General features: G+C 40.2%; 1 protein-coding gene and 1 non-coding gene across 4 annotated transcripts in view; one reads left to right on the forward strand and one right to left on the reverse strand.

Annotated features, from left to right (window-relative positions):
• The window catches only part of raskol (Ras GTPase-activating protein raskol), a 214866-nt gene that overhangs the window by 28929 nt on the left and 163632 nt on the right, over window positions 1-22305 (forward strand). The window lies entirely within an intron of this gene.
• Window positions 1693-1842, reverse strand: LOC117605510 (U12 minor spliceosomal RNA). Its single transcript, XR_004581719.1, has one exon. It is a non-coding gene; the product is annotated as a U12 minor spliceosomal RNA (small nuclear RNA).

Consider the following 22305-nt stretch of genomic DNA (forward strand, 5'->3'; position numbering starts at 1 on the left):
TAGGGTCGCGTAAATCATGACTACTGCTTATCAAGAAATTTCTGCGTTGCACGTTCTTCGTTTGACAAAATGGAGGCCGATAAACCAGTGGATTCGTGCTAAATACAAATGAGAAAGGCGGATAAAACGCGCTTCCACGTACGGCATTGCGCGTAACGTTTTGTTAGGATCGATCCAAAGTTCTTCTGTTCGTTGGTAATTAGTTCAGATTCGAATTGTTCAATTTTGTTTTCTATCAAAGATCGAGAGCGTGACGCTCGAACTAATGACTCTTATCTTTTATGAGAAGATGGTTAAAACAATGAGCCGCTACGAGGCTTAATGTGGAACGCTTGTTCGTTGAAAAATTGAATGAAACTTGATACCTTTGTCGAGTGGCAGACGCGTGTTATTATTGTCACCAGTGTGCTTTTGCCATTCTCTACTTCATTTTCCCAACAGCAAATTTCTTAATTAAGATTTTTAGAATCGCCATTGTCTCTAGAGAAGGCTGATTCGATCGCGAATATACCCTGTATTACCCTCTTACATTGTCTTCACGTAAGACGTAAATAGCTAAGTGAACCAGACGCAGCAGGTACATTCATAAAGAATGCAAGAAATGTATGGCCACGATGTATTAAACAGCGAAGCGAGGGCCGTAGACTGAGAAAAGGTTCACCGAGTGTCTGGCCTCTTCAGGGATATTTCCCTGACAAACGCACACGCTCGTAATGGAGCTTGCGAGTCGCGTTACAAAGCTTTCCAGCTACCATCGTCGTTGCTTGTAAACCTAGGGGTGACACGAGATAAAAGTATGGCCAACCCTTGTGTAATTATGTAGCGGGAATATGCATGCCTGTTCACCCTATGCATTAGTCGAAGAATTTTCTACGAAAGTCATCGATTTCGATCCCTCTTCCAAGGTCTTCGACCTCGGAACACGGAGGAATTAAAACATTTTCTGACAGTTGTTTTTTCTTTTTGGGAGGGGGACTTAATTTTTCCTTCGATTCATTGATAACTCTCCTGATAAGATTTGCACGAACAGATGTTAGAGTTTTGATGAATGAAAAAAATCACACGTTTGTTTATCGACGATGGCGTGTAACGCATTCTGCATGAACAGTTGTTGTACCACCCAGAAGGATGTTTTTTATTTAGATTAGCCGAGGCGTGCACTGTGTTGCGAATAGCGTGAGTCATGTACACGATGAGATAATACGGAATCCCGAGCACGAAAATTATTATGCACGGTATTACGAAACAGCAGCGCGATCATGAGATAAATAGAACGAAAGTAGAGTATTCGTGGTGGTTATTAAGTGAAATTAGAAATCTTTTAGATTGGATAACGTCACACACCTCTGAACGTACTCGTAATTATTAGACTGCGGATATTTATGCAATTATAATATATATTAATAAACGCGACAGTGTGTGATTGATCGTTTGTTTCATGAGAAGAGAAATGTTAGAGTATGTATGAACCAGAAAACTAAATAGATAAATGAGAAGCTGCTGCTATCTTCTAATGTTCCATTTCTTTTTACATAATTTTTCTATAAGAATTGCAATTCGCGTAAATAATTGCAGTTCTTTGCTTATATGACATTACGAGAAAATGTGTTATTAATGTAAGTTAAAACGGAGTTTGAGGACTGTTAACATTAATTACTTAATTTCTGCCTTTTTATTTGAAATTTGGGTTACGAGGTAGATCGCTTCACCCGGCTACGCGAAAAAGTAGTTCGCGCTGCCATGGGACGACCTTTGCCCCTTCAAAAATATGGTCGCTTATTAATTAGCATCGCTAAGCGTTACCAAAGCTCTATATTTTCCTTACTCATTAGTTTAAGGCACGATTACTCCTCGCCTTTTCCAACCATATCAAGCTGTACGGTTGCTTTTTGCTTGCGAGGGAGAGGTTCAGATAATACGCCATCTGTTGGATACGGTGAGGTACTAGAATTCTGCTGGCGGGTAAATGAAACTGTTGCATATTATAAAAAAATTATCAATTTAAATATCAATACGATATTAAGCTTCACCTGAATAGTTTATTTATATAAAAATTAAACGAATAGTTGCAATCTGTTTAAATATACACTGCTGCTTGAAAGTCATAAGACACCCACTTTGATGTTCTGTAATTTTACAATTATATTATCTAAATTATTTAAATTGCATTTATAATATTAGACAAATTTTTAAAAAAGAATTCAATAAAGCCATCGATAACGAAGTGTATATTTAATGTGATATATACTTTTTTTTTTACAAAATCGTTGAATTTTCATTTTGGATGGCGAATTTGTTTAATGAAAAGGGGCCAGGGTCTTCTGTCAGAAAGGCATCTTTAAAGATGGAAGGACATCTGCAAAGATGACGAAGCTGCTAAGCGAACTTTAATGGTTTCATTATACCGTAATGAACGTCCCATAATTATATTAGGTTCATTATGCGCGGTGCTTATTAAAATTGCACGGCTGGCCTGGTATTTTTTACACGAACCTCTCTCTACTGTGATTTTTTACACATTTTTACCCGTGTCAATCCTTCGCTAATGAATTTCATTTTAAACGTTCATCGAATTGCCGTGAAACATATTAAATACACAAGATAGGCGTGCACCGATAATTAAAATTGCCAAATGAAGCAACACGGTCAATTTTATTTATCTACTACAAATTTTAACACACAAAATATTAATTTTTATTAATATAAAACCGACGTGAGATAAAAATGACTAGACCCACCCTTATCTACTTACATCAATGCCTCTTACTTCAAAGAATAAGAACTTCCACTTTTAATTCCCATTTCCCCTTCGAATCAAAGCTATCTTATCCATCCTCCAGCTGTAACCAACGCCAGCAAACTCATCCTTGGCTTTCTTCTTGCCGGTTCCACCTTTATCGCAAAGGAAGATTACGCAGCCCCGCGGAGCCATAATTAACCCCGATGTGTCTCTGGCAGTCCGATGACAGCCGCGTGGGGTGAAGGCATACAATTCTCTAGGAAACACACGCTCGGCTCTCTGTGCACGAAGCGCTTGATTCTGCCCTCCCCCTCTCTTTCCCTTCATCCCTAATTATCTGTCCTCCGCTCCCTTCAGGGATCCTATGCACCCCACGAACCGCCGAATAATCCCTCGCGCGACCCCGTCAGTGCCCACATTGTGTGCAACCTGCGACATTGTTTCGAACACGTAACCATTCTGCTCGACCCTCAGTATCTCGCGTTTCTGTCAGCCCAAGTACACACATTAGTACCTGTTCCCTTTTGTTTCGCACTCTTGCTCTCTGTTTTCCTCTTCCTTGCCATTTCCATTCCATTTTTTCATCGAATCAATAGGAGCGCGTGTTATTCGTCGAGAATTTGATTAAGGAAAATTATACAGCCTTAACGAAACGACGTGTTCTTTCTTTATTCTGGAGTAAAGATAACGAAAAGATATGTTAGCGAACCGGTGTCATTCTCTTCGTTCTTTGTTATTCGCTCGACGCAGCCGAGCAAAGACGAGAAAATAAACGGACAAGCTTACTTTTCCTTCTTCTTGTACTTTCGTCGCGCACTTATGCTTACTTAATCAAGCTAACGCAGACTAGTCGGTACGAAAACACGTTTCCTCGTGCTCGCAGACAAAGTTGGAGCGTAGATGTTGGCGAGGCGCGATGCCAGCCCAAATAACGAGGGTGCAATTTGTCGTCGCGTGCAATATTAAAACGGTCCCCTCTTTTGTTGAATCCTTCGTTAGTATTTCCCTCCGCATCGCGAGAACTGTAGTTTACTAAATTCTTATTAAACAAATTACTCGACCAGTGTTCCAAGGAAACTCTTCCATAATTTTCCAGCCGATGCTTCTATATTTTCATCAAACAGATCTCGTTTGTCTCCGAATTTTCTGTTCTACTGTCAGCTTGCAAAATTGATCGAACTCACCGAGCGAAGGAGGTGAGTTATTTCCAAAGCGTCGATATCAATCGAAGTGCTTAAAAGCACGTGACTCGGGTGTAATACGGCGAATTTTCCAGCCACGCTCGCATTATCGTTACGGCTGTTACAATGGCACCGGTGTAAAATGCGTCGCAGCGTCGGCCCGCCAGCCTTTTACGCATGGGGAAAGAAGGAGGGTAGTTAGCGGCACGTATGCCGGTTATTCGCGCGCACAGATATAGCGGGAGGAGCAGGGGTTGAAAACGAAACGAACGCGGAATAACTCTCAAGGGGATCGATTCGAAACGGTCCAGAGGCATACGGGGCTCTCGTATCGATTGCTGCTACCCATCGAATGCATCTATGCACCCGAACCCTTGTCCCTCGTTTCTACCCTTTCGTCTTCCGTTCACCGTCCATCGACGAATGGAATTTTCCATCGGTTCCTGCGAAACTTCTGCCCTTGGATAAGAACGAAGAAAATTGAAAAGGGAGCACCTAACGACCAACAGGATCTCAAGATCCGCAATTAAGTGATTTGATAATTAAAAATTTCATTGCGAGTAAAGTCCAGGAGAAAATGAACGGTAGTCGTATGAATTCGATTCGTGACTTTCCGCGAATTTATCGTCCACTTTTGACCCCGAAAATTGCTATCTCGTACGTCCTACGGTACCTCGTGACAACCAGCTACTTACTCGAGCAACTTGCTCGGCTTCCCCGTCCGCGCATCCATTCCGAGGTCCTGAAGGGACCTCCTCGGTCAGGATTAAGAGGACACGAGGGTGGAAACTGCACGGCAGTTTGTATTGGATTTGCATTCCGCTAGAATAATGGGCTGCAGAGTTTCCTGAAGAATGGAGGGAGCCTGGGACAACGGATAAGACGGAAGTTCCTGCGATAATTATGATCCTTTTCGTTCGCCGGTATCGACAGTTTGCCCGGCGGGCCACTCGAGAAGAAAAGGAACTCGTCGAGAGGAATAACGAAGGAGACCCTCTTTTAACTTAGAACGCATTGTTTAATATTTTAAGAAATGATTTTAATCCTATACTTTGAAATCTCTGAATGACCATATTATTCGTCCCGTGGATTTTATTTAACTAAAGTAAAATTGATGAAACTTTTGAGAGCTGGAATTTTATTTTTTCGGAATAATTCGTCGAATCAAGAAACAATCGAAGGAGATATTTCTATATAAAGCCGAATTATTACTTGTCAATGGCACAGGATAGACATTGAGAAAGACTATAAAGCAACAGGTTACGAAGAGATAATTTGTAAAGAGCGATGGTGAACAGGCGTTGGCGTGTATCCGACGTGTATCTTAGTTTTTCGGTCTCGAGAAGGTTTCTCGTCAGTCTGCCTACGTAGGTCCGGTTGACTCGTTTTAACCCACGTACGAGGCGTTAATGAACTTGGAAAGATCGTTGCCGTGGATAGTGCCGGCCTAACCTTGTACTCGTCTTAACGTTTTAAAAAGTTGCCAGCAGGCACGAGTGAATCACTTTGCCGTGATTACCGTTTGTCTAAGGTCCGCGTCTCTCCTTTGCCAGAGGATTTCTTGTTCGAAGCAAACGCACCGGATCCTTTCGCGTCGTTTAATCAAATCGCCGACCCTTTTTATCCGTCGAATTACACCCTCTTTACGTTTTCGAAGAATCTTCCTGGCTGAAAATTGTGTCGAATGAATTTTTATTATAATTAAATTTTTCCTGAATTTCGTTTGGAAAAGAAATTTTCAACGCATCGATCTTCCGCCGCTTTCCCAGGGTATTAAAATCCTCGAAGCAGAAGGAAATGACGGTAGATAAATCGATGAAGACGGATAGGTGGGAGACGGGGATGATGATATTAAAAATGCCGCCTGGTAAATGGTGTAATTTTATTTGTGGAAGGGCAGCCGGTTCGGCTCGTTTCTCAAGCTTAAAGCAGGTGCGCTCGTTATCGCTAGCTTTACCTCGAAACAAAAGCTCGGAAAAAAGTTGGAGGTGGGAAGAAAAAGGGAGATAGATAACGTCGAGGGTCATAGACACGGAGTGGTAAAAATAGGAGAAAAGGGTTTTCTTTGTAACGACTTCTTCATGAGTCCACCGACGAACGGCGGCAAGATTTTTCAACATCTTTCGAGCGCTCTTCGTTCGTCCACCGACCACCTGAGAAATGATTTTAACGCAACAATTGCTCGCCTTTGGTCTTCTACAAGTTCAATTCGAACCGAAGAATAGAAGTAACTATCCTTTGTATTCAGTTGAATTACAGCGGAAAAAGGATTCGATTAAAATGAAATAGAATAAAATAAAATAAAATGAATTATCTGTCGTTCGATGTAGAATTTTTTCAGTCTTGCTACTTTTCGAATAAGGCGATTAAAGATAGAGTAATTTTATACAGTAGCTTCTATATTATTTAATCATATTTATATGTATCGTCACACGAAGAATTTAAAATTCAGTGAACTGGTGGCAGAATAAATCTGAGAAGTTTCAATTCGGAATGAAAATTGAAGAAATTAGCCCAGGTTAATCAATAGACATTAAACATTCAGGGTGCCTTTTCTCTGTAGAACACTCCACCCATCTTTACCAATTATCAATTAGACTACCGTTCGTATTTCAGTGATTTAGATCAGCCGCGCGTCGGACTACAAATTAGTGGACGCACGCTAATTAGCTTTTATTAGGGTTTAAGGAGAATACCCTGCGAAAGCAATTATCTAAATCAATGCTTCTAATATGTATCAAAGGAATTACTTTGGAAGAGAGTAGATGGGCTAATATTTGGAATGGGTATATTACTAATTGTAAGAAGGAAATTAAATAAATTAACGTATTTTATTGTATTTCATGAAAAATTTAAGAATCTTTAATTATATTACATCCATCAATTTCAATTTCATATTTTCAAAAAAGAAACTATTTCTCCAAAAATAAATTCAACGGTCAACCGACATTCCTGACAGATTTGTCAGTTTCACGAAGACCACACAGCAGCAATTACAGGTAAAACAAGCTGGCTACTTTTCGAGCCTGACAGAAGATGTTGCTCAATGGATTATCTTCGTTTTCATGGGGGTCTGTCACAGGTCGGCTTTTTTCATCCCGGTTTGATACTAGGGTTCTTAGTGGCTAGCAAGGTGGTCTCTTCGCAACGTGGTCATTATTTTATTCCTAGTAAAGGATCCACTGAAATTCATAATATTTCCGGTGGAACAAAGCAATCGCAGACCTGTTAAAAGTAATCCTTATAAACAACTCTGATTTATCGGCACCATTTTGAAGGAAGAAAAGAATAATTTTATTGCAATAAAATAAATGAAATTATTTTATACAAACGCGCGAAGGTATTTATTGTTTAACCCATTTGCTACCGTGAACCCCAAATGTGAATTTTTTAAATCACTTGCAATCGGATTATATTAAATAAAATGTTAAATAAAAATATCAAAAATAAAAATTTGGCAATTAACGGATTAAAGGAACCATAGTGAAAGGGTTAATTTTGACTTTAAGACACCTTCGAGTTTATCCATTGAACTCGTGGCTCGTTAAGAATCCAAGCCTGCCTCTTTAAAGGGCCATCTTGTTTTCATTCCGGAATGTTGAGCACGAGATTACGATAGAGACTCAACTTGAATCAAATTAATTTAATCCGATCCGTATGTAAGGCACACACGCTTTAGCGGACGTTCAACTCCTTGATTCTTTGAACCTCTTAACGAACAAACTTAATGGTTCGAGTATCAAATGACTAACAGGAGATGTTCGATTAATGACACGCATTAATTTTTATGTAACTGTGCGCGATTGTTTATCGAAGCACTTAAAGAATTTTCAAAGATAAACTCGAAGCTCAGATAATTGTACATTTTCAAATAGAAACAGCTCCTTTTATTGAAATAAAAATGGAAGGAATTTAATTGAAATATCACAATATAATTCCTGGAAAATTGCTGTTGATTATTTGCTACGACCTTCGGTTACAAAAGCTTTTCACTTCCGTCTCGCCACTTTATCATCGCCAAGTGTTCCATTAGGTTCTCAGGAAGTACGAGTAACGCACGAATTTAATTTGCTCGCGCGGCTCGTATTCACGAGCCAACCGTGGATCCGAAAACGCGTCCTGTTCCGTTAAAATAACTGGGCTTGTAGGAGAGATTATTGTTTTCCCGAGGATCCTCCCGGTGGCACCGCGTTCGCGCGATGCCCGGCGTCGTTTAACGCGCGGACCACCGTTTTGCATACAAAACAGACGACGTTACTCATCCTCTGGAATAATCGAGTCTCATTCACATGCATGCCGTTTTGGCGTGATGCGAACGCCTGTACCGTGGTCAAGGAAGCTCTCTAGATACATGGGTGCACAGCGAGACTGATACTTGTAACATCATCTGTCGCTATTCTTTTCAAACCGATGCCCAAAAAAAGGACACGTTATTTCGTTTATGTATTTCTTAAAATTGCCTTCGAAAATGCAATCTATTATCCTGCGAACGCGTATTTATCGTTTCCATAACGCGCGAATTCAATCGGTTATGTTATAGAATCGGCAACAGTGCGAAAAAAGGTGGGTGAAAAATATCGTCCCGGGTGTTCTGGCAACCCTTCAAACGACGCATTTTCGAAAATCAATTTCGCCGCGAGTCCCCGCTGAATTCGGCTGTCGCGGCTTCGAAAGCGGCTCCGCTGGAAATTAAAGCGTCGAGATCGAACATTCCCGTCGCGTTGTTACGGAAATAAAATTTCACGCTTGCAGCGGAATTTTCGCCCAACGAAACCGCTCGTTTCCATCAAAACGTTGAAACAATTGGCGAATTTATTTTGTGGCTTTAAATATTTCCCACTTCATATCCTCCGTTCATTTTATGATCGAGTAAACAGATTAATCAGAGTTCTAAGATCATTTACATATGTTAATTATATATGAACTTCTGTACAGACATAGTAAATTGATACGATAAAAGAATGTCAATGATGGACTGAAATGGGTTAACGATAATCGCTGTATCATTTTCTGAAATACATAATTTCCAACACCGATAATTGCTATTTATCCTACGTCCATGGGTTCCGTATTTCCCAAGAACGTTGCGATTATGCAATTAATTGTACGTCAATCGTTTCACCGGATCTAACGGGCTTGTGACCCAAGGATAACTTCTTTGGTTGTACGGTTAAACGCTTTCCTGTGAGCTGACGTAAATCGGTTCAATTTTTTCGGCCAGGAAATTTCAGGTGATACAGAAAATTATGGTAAATGTAACCCAGACAGACCTTTATCCATTTACAATGATATTGCGTCAATTGCACAAACAATTTCGCGAATGTACCGAACTTGCAATTCTTTCGTCTGTAAAAATATCTTTTGGAAGCTAAAAAAGTGGCTTTAGTTCAGAGTTAATGATAATCAGTCTGCTAATTGAATTGCTGGTAGAACTGGAGGACGAACTCGATTAACTGTAACGCAGTTCTTTATAATAGTCGACGATCACCTTGTAGACATTAGACACGGTATTACACTCTGGATGAATAAATTACATTTAATCGCAATTTGCGCGCTATATAGAGTTTTACAGTCGCTGCATAAACGGTCTTAATGAGCCCATTGTTAACATAGGCTGTACCATCGGGTTTGCCACCGTGTGCATGTTCATGACGCCGTTCAAACTGCCGGCCATTTCCAACCCGTTATTACGGTAGCAGGTTGCCTCCTCGATCATTTCCAGACCTACCTATTGTCCATTAGACGTAGGATTATTAATGTGTTCAGTCACGATAGATAAGGCCAATCGGCGACTAGTTGCAATCACCGATTTCTTAAGTCTCTTTACTCTGTCATTTCTTCGAAGGTTTCAAAATTGCTATTCGCTTGTGCAAATTAATATTCTCTTATTATTATAACTGACGTGGGTGGAAAATTAATAAACTTAGACGAAATTATGAAAATTATGCAAGGGAGGATGCAATTAAGGGTGCAATTAACGTTGAAATATCTTTTCCCATGGGATGAAAGTTTCATAGAAATATCGAGAGGCTACGAAAGGCGTAGGTGTCATTCACACGTGGGCATTTACAGAGAAATATCAATTTTTCCTATCTCGCTCGAGAGCAATAGATTTCAATGAAAATCGGCGCGCAGCTCGCGCGAATCGAGCAGATCGTGCCGTGGGAACTAGACTTCAGTTCGAACGTTTTCTGCTCGTTCTTCCCCTTTCATTTTGTCGCTGCTCGGTAAATTCGCAGTTTCTCCGTTTCAGTTCCGCGGTGGTAATAACCCGCGGTTACGTAACGCGACACATTTTGCCCGGTTAAGCGTAAATTAGGTGCGATTCCAGGCCTTTCTGAATAACGACACAGGCAACGAGCGTAGCTCGTGTCGCAAACACGACACACGGTTCTTCATCCTGCTGTTTATTTTTCGCCGATGGAACACGAAATTTCGTCACCAGCGGGATTTTCATCGAGGTCCCAGACGGAATAATCGAGTCATAAATAAATCGAGGAACCTCGGCGACACCGATTATTCGTAATTAAACGAAACACGGGATGGCCGAGATCGCATTATTACCCGGTGAAACTTTGACGTAAGATCGCGATCTCGTGAGCGTTTTCGCGATGTAACTTACGAGCCCGTTAGCCCAAGCGTTTACGAGAGGAAATTTATGCGCGGGAAAATACTGCACACGCTCCTGTCACGTTGCCCAACGTGAAATTTGTTGTTTCACCAGCATGGATTATTTTTCTTCCTCGGTCAGAGATGTTTTCGAAGATCGTTGCGAAACTTGACGATGTTTACAGATGATTCAATCGCATCCATAATGATTCTTCTTACAAGGTGTCTTATTACGCCTGCCCATTTTCAGTATAGCCTCGTTTTCGATATCTTCTCTGAAAAATTGCGCGATTTCAAAGAGGACAAGTAAAAGAATTGTCAATTTTTTATAATTTCAAGAATTTTTCTTCTCTTCTCCCGTACGACTCGCGTGCATCCTCTTCCTTTTTCCTCCCTCATGAATATATTCGAATCCGAACAAAGAGTCTAAGCGAGTGGGATCATCAATCACAAGCTCATTTCGTGTAAATACATTTCACGTGGCCAGATCGTGAGATAGTTGAACGTGTTTCATATCGATCCCAGGACTATTGGCATTTAGCTTTACTCCTATGTGGCGCCGCGCTGCTTCAAACTGCATTCCCGGTGCACCGTGTGCAACACGCGTGCACATTGACACCTGTTCACTTTCCAATGGTTTGTACCTCGGGGGCGGGTTAATATTTTCGAGATTTCCGAGTGACTCACGCGGTCCGTGCATCATCGTCGATGACTATGAATCCTTGAAGTGCTTGCCAAAGGTGAAGGACAGTTGATACATTGCTTGGAATAAAATGATCTTAACTGCGTATCGTGTTGTGGACAAACGAACGAACGAAATATGTGAATAATATTCAATATGGGGATGATTTTTCGATTTTGATTCGCTGTTAGAAGGGTAGATTTTTGTACCGATTATTCCAATCAAGGAAAGTAATTACGTTTAATTTATATGGTAACCACAAGTCGCATAATTAATGCTTACATCAATTAGAATCACCCCAGATGAACAGAGTTTTACGACTGTAAAAATACATTGACACGTTGCTTTCGTGTGAAAGAAAAAACGATTATTTCTATTACAACACTGCTGTTACCCGTGAATACAATGAGAGGCGTTGGGCAACGCGAGATACTAATCGGTATTAAGAGAGAATAACGCGACCGATCTTGATAACAGGGTGAAAGATCGTGGCAACAGTTTCGTCAGGTGCTTGAGACCACCCACGCACAGAAAAGGGCGTGATCGAGGTGTTTACGCTTGATTCTGGTAACAAGTATAATACCTGCTAAAATTTATAACAACTATGTACCCTCTTTGATTTTGTAAGATGATTTTTAGACGGTGAACGGAGCAAATTAAAATGCAATCAATAATTTATTAAATTACCTGTTTTTGTTCGATGGTCAAAGCTAACGTGTTTGCAATTAGAATTCTGAAGGATGATCAAAGAAAAATTCTTGCATCACGCATCGGTGCGTTTATGTTAATGCATAAAAGTATGCTTTCTTTTATTTTCAATCTGTTTGACGCGTCGCGCTCCCTATTATTTAATACACGAATATTTTACAGTCGGCTGGTAACAGTGGTCACCGGTGCGCAAAGCGTAAAGGTAATAATGGTATAAAATTTAATTACATACAGAAATTGTCATTCATTTGATATTCGTAATTCTCTGCTCTACGTGGAATTAATAGAAAATTATTCGTTCATCGCTCATTGTTAATATTAAAGAGGTCGTCACCCAGTGGCTTTTCAATTTCTTTTTCACGGATAATTAGCTAGTAAAAAGTTGAGAATAATATACCATTGAGATAAATAGGAAATCCATTCTATGGACGGTTGCATTTTACGGCTGAAGAATCTTACTTACTTACTTACTTACTTACTTCGAGCCGGCAATTTGTAGTAAGAAACTTAGAAGAAATTACGGAAAACGAGACGCCGGAAAACGAGTCGATTTTCCACGAGCGTCTGAACGATTTCCCGGCTCATTATACAATTTCGCCGTCGACCGAGATCTGTTTCGGAGCTCGACGAAAAAGACCCTCTATCAAGTTTAAAAATTGCTTCTTTCAAAAAAAGGGAAAGAATAAAATAAAATAGATACGTGGTAGAATCTCTTTTCCTGGAAAATTTCTCATCGCGTTTCTCGTCATGGAAGCAGATATTTCAGTCTTGCCACGAATTTTCGGCCGGATCGATGTAGAAACTAGAGCAGGCTGAATTTTTAAACGGCCACCGCAAACTTCACCAACGAACACGAACCTTTCACGGCAACGAATACGATTTATTGTCCGCGATGACGGTGATTGATTACTATGCACAACCACCTAATTGGCCTTTTACTGTTTAAACATTGGCTCGGTTCGAGGTAGAGGTACGGTCGTTTCTGTCGCTTGCTCTCGAGGAACGAAAGAAAGGCTGCTGCCTTGCGGTGACAGAAGCGTTGCAATTGGTTGGCTCTAATTAATCCAATTAATCCGACGCGATATTCACCGATGGTAATTACCGTCTAATTACCGTCCCACCTACGGTTTTTGTCGTCGAACGACTGGACCGTCTCGATGTTCTGAAAGCAATATTGTCGTCATTACGCTAATGGACCGACGATGGTCAGTTGGCGTGCTCTAACGGGAATTATTTTCCATCATGTGTAAACATCGCTCTAGCAAATACGATGAAACGATGAATCGATTGAAAAATGGTAATCGATGAGACGTGACCAGGTTTAATTGCTTCTCACCGTTTGAAATGTCTGCACTTCTTAACCCTTTCCTTGCTATACGTGCGCGTTGGTAGCAAATTAATTCGTAAAATTTAATAAATATAGACATTTAATAGTACTACAGACCGAAAATTTAACTAATTGTAAGTTTCCCTAGAGATAGAAAGAATTCCGACCTTCCGGAGGAATTTTTGGTACATGTAGAACAGTAAAGTTTAAGTCCAAATTCTGTAATTTTGATAAAGGTGCAGTCAAATAATAAAATAGTATTGTTTTTAAAAAAATTTATTGATTGAAACAAGTTGTTACATTGTTACGCGATACTGATATGAAATTATAAACCCTACTAATTGCTTTGTGTTTCTTCTATTACAGGTAAGTCCATTATAATTTGCCCCGTGCATCAGCTTCAATTACCAGGCTTCTCATCGACGGCCGATCAGAGAGCGATAATTAATTATCCACGCGTTTTGGGATGCAATTTCCCAGCAGTTCGGCGGATATTAACGCGCAAGGGGCTCGCACAGGTTCCCAGGTATGTAATGAAACACGCCGCAAGTATTCGAATTGCGAATACACCCTCGACTATCGCCTCGCAGAAACGCATTGCCAAGCTTAACGTTTCACTTACTAATGAATTATTTACGATGCATAATTCATTATCCTTTCCGAGGGATTAATTTATTAAAAAGTGGATCGTGTTGATTCTTTCCCTACTCGGTTGTCTGATTGTTTGGTTAAAATTAATTATTATTAATTGATGACGAGGCGAGATTTCCACTTGCGTGGAAAATTAATTTTTCTATAGAAGACGATAACGATATTATGCTTGCGCAAATCACGCCCCACTATTCGATGAAATAAAAGATTTCTTTCTAAGTACCTTCATTTAACTCAATTTCCGTGGAAAATTGATGGGACGTTTCCCTAATAGGTAATTCAAAGGAGTGGAGGATAAATATCGATAATGATCGTTGAATCTCGACGTTCATAATACACTTTTGTTTCTTTCACAATAAACTTTCTCACGTTCAGTATCGCGTAGGTTGTAATGATCTACCTCCTCGTAGACTAGCTTAATCTTGAGCAAATGAATCAACAAGTTCAGTCAAATTAAGTTCTATAAAAGTACGAAGACGTATTAGATAGTCATTAAATTAAATACATACTAGTAACGAAAGTTAAAGTGTTAAATTTAAAAAAATGTAATATAATTTTATAACTTTCTAGGTTTCAAAATTTCTTGTTTGATATTTAACAGGTGAATGGAAAAGGAAAAAATATAAAATAAATTTATAATGAATTACTTTGAATAATCCACGATAATAGAAATATTTCATTCAGCTTCGCTTAATTACGACGCGATTTAATCTTGTTTCTCTGAAATGTTACGCATCGTAGACCAGATTATTCGCAATTTACACCATTTTTATATACAATGTACTCCGTAAAGCTGTGAACCAGCGTTAAAGAGGCTAACGAAATCTTGATAAAGATATTATCCCACGTACATAGCAGTGATGTAGACGTGGGTAACAATGGATCGCTCTCGGTTCCCACGAAAAATCTGGAAAAAAGAAAAAAGCAATTGCAATTTTCGTCTCGCAATGAAATCGGTTCCATTAGCTCGGCTCCCAAGCGTTTCGAACGTGCTACGCGAAAAACCATTAAACTAATGAACGCATCGAGTGATTTTAAAAGACGCTTTATCGACTGCGTTACATTTTAATGAACGCTTAATTAAATCGATAACCCCTTGGGTGTGGAAATTTATCGACGCGAGAGAACAGTTTCATTAAAGAAAATCTTTGCGCGTTTTCCTCATTAATGGGTCATTTAAATAGCTGCTTCCATCTTAACGATCCGCGAACATTTACGATCGAAACTCTGTAGATTTTCCATTACGAATACCGTTCACGTTCGATCAGTAGTACGTGTCTTATTGTTTCCTCGAGGAAACTTCCTCATTGAATACACTTTATACTTTGTCACCTTTCGAAATTCCAAGTCGCAGCGTGACCACTCCTATCTTTGTCATTGCTTTTGAAGATGCTCCGTTTGTGTAATTTCCTATTATCGAATAAAATACGACGAGCAAGTATCGACGATCCAGTTTCATTATTCTTAGGCCGGAAACACGACATGCTATTCAAGGAGAACGGCTGGAATCAGAGCTAAGGGTGTATTTATAGGCTGCACAGGGTTGGATGATAATTATTGAACGATCCAGTTAAGGATAGATTGTGTGGAATAAAAGTACCTTGCTGACGCGTGCAAGTAAAATTGGAAGTTTATCGAACTATCTTGTCGTAGCTTCAGTCTTTTATTTTTTAAATTTCTAAACTATTTACAGTTTTTTTTCAAATGAAAAATATTTCCACGAAAACTAAGCGTAGGTACAAGCAATCGCAGGAACCCGATATTTCAGATATCTTTATTCAATCGAAGCGAAAAGTCCCGTAATTAAAAGCAATATTACATTACACTCTCCACGCCGGCCGATGGATATGAATATTTACCGTATTTTCTGCACAATAGACAGGGAGTAGAGAGGCTCGTAAACCAGTTTCGCTAATTCCCCGATTAATATGTATACACGTGCGTGGAAAGGGAGAGAATGTGTCGCGTTTGACGATGGAGGATAACGAACGTTTAACAGGACGAAATGGAAAGTCATAGGGAGGAGGAGAAGGACGGGTTGAGAAGACATGAATAAAAATGAAACCGCGAAACGAAAGCGATCCTTTAATCACTGGTCCGCGGGACCGCTAATGAAAATCTGCGTCCTTAATTTCACGGTTTTGTCTTGGCCGGAAGGAAGAAAACGAAAGGTAGGACGAGCCTCGTCTCGACGGAACTTGAAAGAGGTCCGAGGAAGGGGGAGGGGGGAGGTGGTTTGGAGAGTTACGAAAAGAGGGGTGTAATTAAATAAAATCTAACCGAGCGCCGTCGAACCTCGGGAAAAATTAATTGTACCGGTGCACACCGAAAGCCGGTGAGATTTCCACTTTTAATTGCGAGAGCCGATGATTCGTGCGCCCTCCGCACGTCAACAAACTTTACGGCCAGAGAACTTTATCCTCGCCGATGTCGTCCTGTGTCCGTTCGCTTTTTCATCCTATCACTTGCCACTTTTTAGGTAACTCTTTCCCTTAAGATTTTCTTTCCATTCAACGGATATAATTAACTGTCCCCGGATCGACCTGGTACAAGCGAGAAGAAATGGAATAATTAAAGGGGACTTTTCTTCGGAAATCTTCAATGATGGAAATTGTAATTAAAAAAATACTCAGAATTTATTTTCCTATCCTATAGCCTTTATTATTTTCAATAATTCCTAATCTTAAAATCTCCACAAATCTTGTCACCTGTTCTTAACACTAGAACTACCAAACCAGTAAACATGACCAGTTTCAAGTTTATTATTTTAATTTATCAATTTTGCATGTATATTAAATTATGTTTCATCTCGTATTTATTTATTTATTTATTTATTCATTACTAAACGGGATTAACCCTTTGGTACAAAATTTTTAACTGAGATAATTTGAGAACCTTCGTGTATATAAGATTTAAATAAAATTAATTTTCTATATTATTCTCAACTGAAAAATTAATGTGCATGAAACGTCGGTAAAGCGTGACCGCGACCAATCTGCCGAAATAATTTCGCTATCTTCGCAAGCATTTCAAGCGAACACTTCCATTCTGCTGTTCCGCGAAGTTTCAGATATTCCATCGAGCACACCATTCGAAAGGATGAATTTGAGACGAGGGAGCGAAGACAGTCCCGGCATAATTATCATAAAATATCGCATCTGGATGACTGATTTACGCTCGTAGCCGCGTGAGAGGTCACGCTCCAGGGAATTCGCGTCGAAGAGTGATCCGTCTAAACACGTGTGGGCGCGGAACGGCGTTTACGTGTACCGGGTGTCTCGATGTCGGATTTCCTGCTTTCGATACGCTTCGGTGTACAAACCGGCTCCCTGCGCGTTGCGTTACAGACACGCGTGTACACGCATCGTTTGTTGCTTTGCGTTTCTCACGGTATCCATTACGGATTTATTTACTCGTCGCTGGAATCTACCCAGACGCGCCTGCCGTTCTCGAGACAAACGCGAGTTGAATTTAAGGAACATCCGACAGGGGCTGTGTTCCTCCAGCCGCTTTGGGGATTTGAAATTCGAGATTTCCTTGTTCGAAATTAGAACGCGTCATTCTAAACGTCGAATAAGGATTTCATTATCATTTTGAAATCCGCGTTAAATTATCATCCCACGCTATCGTCCCACATCGAATCGCAAGCCATCTTTGCAGCGGGTAATTTATGAGGTCGCTTCGGACCCACCGCCACTCGACCGGCCATCACGATCGGTATCATTACTCAAGTTCCGAGGCACGCGCTGGAAAACGAGAATCAAGATATCTAAAAGCACCAATCAAATTTCTACCCAAAGACAAGACATCGATGATCGCATGGTAATCCATTGCGATAAGAGACGGTGCTTTCACCTTTCTCCGTGGCAATTTCGATCGATGTAAGAGACAAGGGAGAAGAAGGAAATGGAGGAAAGGATGAGAAGACACGTCGGGGTAAGAATGAATCGAACTCGAGGCGATTCCCAGTAGGCGATACCTGCGTGTAGTGTGCAGGAATGCGATTCGATCGGATTTCGATAGCTCTCGATACTCGATACAAGAACTTCTCGACGAACGATGTTGGTGCTTACGCAACCGACACACACGCTCCGCGAGTGCTGCACCTATGCGTCACGCAGTGTCCAATTAATTAAATGAATCTCGCCGATCGAGACTGAGCGGAGCCGCGTGGGTCGATAATATCGAGGTATCTTTCGATCGGCAGGAGTGACATTCGTAAACTTTTTTAACAGTTCAATCACTGAGGAATTTTTACACGAGGTCAAACACCCGTGGACGTTGGTATTCTATGACGCTTCAATCGTTGATTGATCATTTAATTTCCTAATTATTACTTTGGATTTGAAACGCTATCGATAATTGGCGCAGGGACACTGGTAACGATAACTATTTCAAAAATTTTCAAATATAAAATTAGAAAAGTCATAGAATTGGTGAACTGTTGGCTTTCGAAGTATCAATAGCGACACAGAGTTTGAAACGCAACAACACCTGAGCACACGAAAGCTTCTATTATAGAATGTTCCATTCCGTTCGTATCGAACGGAAGCTCATCCCGATCGACACCTGAATCGACGTTGACCAGGTTGCAGGCCTCGTATGTCTGACAAAAGCGCTCTCAGCAATCGATAGCCGAGATATTCAACTAATCCGAACGATAAGATAACGCGAACGTACGAAACGACGACAGATGAACCGATCGGTTAATCACGAACGCGAAACTTGATTGGCTATTACTGTCGCGTGGAAATTCGTGTCTTTCCCGGTCTGCTGGTGGTTGACCGATGAACGATTATCGACGGGCATAATGCGATTGTGTAATGACCGATTAAACGAGGGAACGCCGATGATTAAACGATCGCCGCGCCTGTGGCACGGGTGGACGCACTATTCTGGGATACGTGTGGCTCGATGAGAAATAACAGAAAAAAGCTCATCTTCTTTTCGTTATTACCGGAATAACCAGTATTGGACGTAGATAGATTCAGTTTTAAATTGAAAGTTAAATTGGAAAAATAAATATCTATAAAGGATGGAAAATGGTAGAAATGGAACTTTGGTAATTAGTTCTTGATCAGGGTTATATTAGTTTAGAGAAATCATTTATTTTTAGTAGCAAGTTTTTTTAATTACTTCAGTTTTATCGATTGCCATAGAGAGTTAATAATTAGTGCTTTAATTAGATCCTTCGTTATCTATTGGATTTCATATTTTAGCTTCGAGACTTATCTTAATTTGTTATATCAGGTTTCTCTCGAGAAAAATGTTAATTAGATGCTAAAATATAAATTAAAAAATTACAATTAAAAGTAAAAGCACTTGTGATACATGATATTTTTTGTGATATATGATTTATATTCATATGATAAATTATACAATATCACGAGAAGGTGAAGGAATCTCTGTATCATCAGAATTTAATCGAAAAAAAAAGCGATGTGTCATCTGCAGCAACGTTATAATTTATTGACGATGTATAGTCGGATAGGGAGGCGGTGTTACATTGGAAGCGAATAAATCTTCATTTTATGGCGTGCCGGACGTTCCCATGGGACATTTACGTCTGCATTTGCCCTTTCCTATTACCGAATAACTGGCTGGATCATCGCGCCTCCATCGTATACACCCTTTACCCTGATTTCACCCTCGTTGGAAGTATTTTCCCGATCGAAAACTGCAAAGGTTTGCAAATGAAATGCTATCAGCAGTTGTTATTGACGTTGATTGATTCCTCGTTCCTCTTGAAATTACCAATTATAAAATTATGGTAAATGTAAATTAGAGTCCAGTATCGAGCAAAGTAAGATTCTCTTGGAAAAATGGTTATATAAGGAAAGCATCACTATTTTTCTTAGGAAAATTTATTATGCTTGATATTGTACGTACACTATTTCTAATTACATATTAAACGTGGTGCAATTTTTTGTTCCATTAAACAACTTGGAGCGACAACACTCCATAGTTGTTGGCTCTCGTTCACTTTCCAATGTGAAAACTAGAGTATTTCCTAAACCGATATCTACGTTTAAGGGAAACCTGTTCAAAACTATGTGCTTATGGTTCTGAGTTTATAAATGTCCAGTTTATAAAAGAAACTGTGTAATGAAAAATGTAGGTCAAATAGTTTTAGTTCTATTATTAACATGTTTTGAAAGTGGGGTAATTACAATATTTTCTTGTAAACTTTCACATTATATTTGAAAATTGATTTGAATTAGTAATAATTAGAAAATCTATAGGCATTATAGAGTATGGGTATAAAATAATAAGAGTGTACTCTTAAAGAAACATGTATAGAATCGAATTTTGCACAAATTTCCCTTACTTTCGTACGTCCAGATTTTTCAACAACACTTTCTCTCTCGTTCTCGTTCTCGTTCTCGTTCTTAAACGAACCGACGAGAGTAGGTTCGGCAAAAATCTCGATCCGCGTTAACCTTTTTTGCGAAACGAGCAGAACTAGGCCACTCATTGCCGTCTTCCTAGAATTCTTTATCCGAAGAACAAGTAGTTAGAAAGCAGCCGTTTTCGTTGTTATTTCACGCACGAGAGAGAAAATGTTCAATCAACGTCAATGCGTTTTGTGGTCCGCATGCAAATGAAAAGCAACCATCTCCCTTGTGTTTTTTTTTTACATCCGTGTTCAACGCGTACCCAACGCGATTCTACGACTCCATTTGCTTTTTGCTTCTCGGTGGCAGGGAATTTTCTCGCCTCCAGGCTGGCGTATTAAACGAAACGAGTAATCGGGGGCTGCGCGTGTATCATTTGCCCTTCAGACTGTTTTATTTCAACGAGATTTTCGGGGTGTCCAACCCTCGTACGTGTCACGAAAATCTCTCCCTCTTCGTTCTCTCTCCTTTTATTTTCAACACAGATTCGCTGGATATTAGTCATTTTCGGGAAAGAAATATTTCATGAGAAATTTATGGAGATGGGAGAATATTTTTCTTGGATTCTAAGCTAATTAAACTCAGTTTTAATTTCGGCTCTGACAAAATTTTCCCGACTAAAGTACCGATGGTCAGATTCGCCAGAGAGATGTCCAAAGGGGAGTTTCTAACAACCGTAGGGTGTGCAATACATCATACGTTGGTCGGAATGCGTTTTGTACCCTCACATTGTCCTCTATGTTTTCGGCTAGCATACCATCTACGCTTTGTTACAAAATTGTTTCGCCATTGTTCGCGAAACTTTCGTTGGAAATTTACGTTGGTTTCGAATTGTTGGCTTCAAATGGCTTTTTAACGATTCTGCTTGATTCCTGGAGTATTCTACAGACTGTAACGAAAGAGATAGAAATTCTTGTGAATTTTCATGAATTATGAATATTACTCCTTTGTCAAGAAAAGAACCGCCAAAAGCGAGAACAGAAAACGCGTTTTTTAAACTTGGAAACTACCGATCGTTAGAATTTCTTCGTGGAATCTCCACGGAGCGTACGTGTCGGGGATTAAACCACGTTTCATTAATCGTAAGAGCGTCAGGGCTCCCCTTACACGGTGACGACCGCCTTCTTCTTTTCTACGCTCTCATCGCGCGTGAATATTAAATTGTTTACGTAGCGGTCTGTATCCCGCGGATCGTCATCGTCGACGCGATATATATATATATATTTTTTTTCCTTCTCTCCTCCCCGTTTTTCCTCGCCGCACCCTCCGTTCTCATCCACGACACGAAGCAACGGGGGCGGAATAGGTCGATCGATGGGGGATGATTCTGTGCAACGAGGGGTGCAGAATTTTCATGCCCGAACGAACGAGCCCCCCTCGCTCGTAGACGAGACACACGGGGTTGTCGGCCCCCCATCCAACCCCCGTTCCACCCCCTTTGCAACCGCCTGTGTATAGTTTATGTATAGCCGGCGGCTAAGGCTAAAAGGGATGTCGACGCGGAACGACGCTGACTTTGTAGCCGGCCTCCTCCCTGGACCGATCTCGCTCGTTCGTTCCCTCGCTTCTGGGAAACTTGCGACTTCCCTTATATTTTCGTTAGTTACATTATTATTTTTCAATATATGCAAGCTTCTTTTCTTTTTTAATTTCAGACCTTTCGGTTTCGTGATTCGAGGGTGAAATTCGTGGATGTCAATCATCCATGACTCTCATTTCAATGGAATTGCTATAAAAGAGCAGATAGCGATCAAAGAACCGAGGTCAGTTGCGAGGTGAACTGAAATAGAAGTTTTCCATGAAAAATCAGGTCACTCGTCAGAAAAGGGAAAAATAGAATAAAAGAATATCATCGTTTTAAATGACACTGCCTTTACTCGTGGTCCAATATCCCTGGTTCATTCTACTTTTCTCTGTATCGAACGTTTTATTACACACATCTAACCCAAGGACAGTCCACGATGACCTGTCTTTAGCAGCTGTTATTAAGATTGACATAATGCGAAGAGCAC

Source organism: Osmia lignaria, chromosome 3, assembly GCF_051020975.1.
Source record: "Osmia lignaria lignaria isolate PbOS001 chromosome 3, iyOsmLign1, whole genome shotgun sequence".
Taxonomy (NCBI): domain Eukaryota; kingdom Metazoa; phylum Arthropoda; class Insecta; order Hymenoptera; family Megachilidae; genus Osmia; species Osmia lignaria.